Below are 1,275 nucleotides of genomic sequence, written 5' to 3' on the forward strand. Positions count from 1 at the left end.
TTTAGATACAGCTGGGAAATCCACGAGTGCCTACAGGCATTTAAGCAAAATGCCAAACCAGTTGTCAGTACATTTCTGTTTGCATCAGATAATACAGTCTATAGCACAATAAAGTATTTGCTGTGAAATTCAATTAACGTTGTAAACATATTTGTAAATGTAAACCTTTATTTCTTTCAGTTTTGAGGAAGATTTGTTTTGGGGTCCCTCTGCTTGGGATTTTTTTTTAGTAGAGTGTACTGGGTTGTGATTGTATAGATGGGCTGGTTAGCTGAGGGCACATCCAAGGTATTTCTGGCAGCACACAGAGCTGGCTGGCTGGTGGTGCCTCTGATGCGTGTACAGCTGAAATGTGCAGTGTATTGTTGTACGGTATGAAATTAATGGAGCTGCACAACAGTAGGAGCTGCTTAGGTATGGGTTGCTTGGATCAAAGACAGAAGAGCCCTACTTAACTTGCCTCTGTAGGTATATATGCAGACATCTCACTGACTTATGTTTTCAGAGTATGTACTATTATTTAACTTGCTGCTGCATTGTGCCTAGAAGGAAGGCTGGACTTGATTCATGACAAATTTCAACAGAACACCACACTATCTTCCCATCAATCTGGGGTTTTCACAAGCATGAAAAATACATGGTAGGCCAAGTCTCCATTGAAGTAACTAATCTGTAAAGTTAGCTACTGCCAGTAGTTATTGGTGACCCCAGAAATCCCAGCTAGCCCAGACCTCTGGTAGCTGGAACTGTCACTGCTAGGGAACTCATGCTTTATCCTTGCAGACGTTGGAAGGTCTGCTATGGAAGGATGTACAGAGAACGGTTTTTCCATAGCAAAACACTGGCAAGAATTCCTGGAGGTGAAAAAGAGAATGTAATCCTTACTTTGAGTTGGCCATTGTAGTTATATGCTTCTTCCAGCAAAGGGATGGTGGTTGCAGGGTCAATGGTTTAGCTGGCTTGACAGTGCTACTGGGTTAATTCAGGTTTTAGCAGGACAAATGCAACGTTATTTTTTAAATATTCGGGCAGGTCTCCTCAAAATGAGCATTTCTTTTCTCTGATGGCCATCATGACACATTTCTGGCTTTTAAGTATTTTCTCAAAAACAGGCCAAAGCTGTTCCACAGACAAAGCTTCCTGCATGCATTTCCTCCCTGTCTACTTTATGCAGAGCTGAGCCAAGCCACCTCAAGTGCTGCAGGTGGTGACAGACATCTCAGAGGAAAATTGTCTGGCTCTCCTCGAAACCCTTCAGATGTCACAGTACTCAGC

This window comes from Buceros rhinoceros, unplaced genomic scaffold, assembly GCF_000710305.1.
Source record: "Buceros rhinoceros silvestris isolate BGI_N320 unplaced genomic scaffold, ASM71030v1 scaffold3998, whole genome shotgun sequence".
NCBI classification, from domain to species: Eukaryota; Metazoa; Chordata; class Aves; order Bucerotiformes; family Bucerotidae; genus Buceros; species Buceros rhinoceros.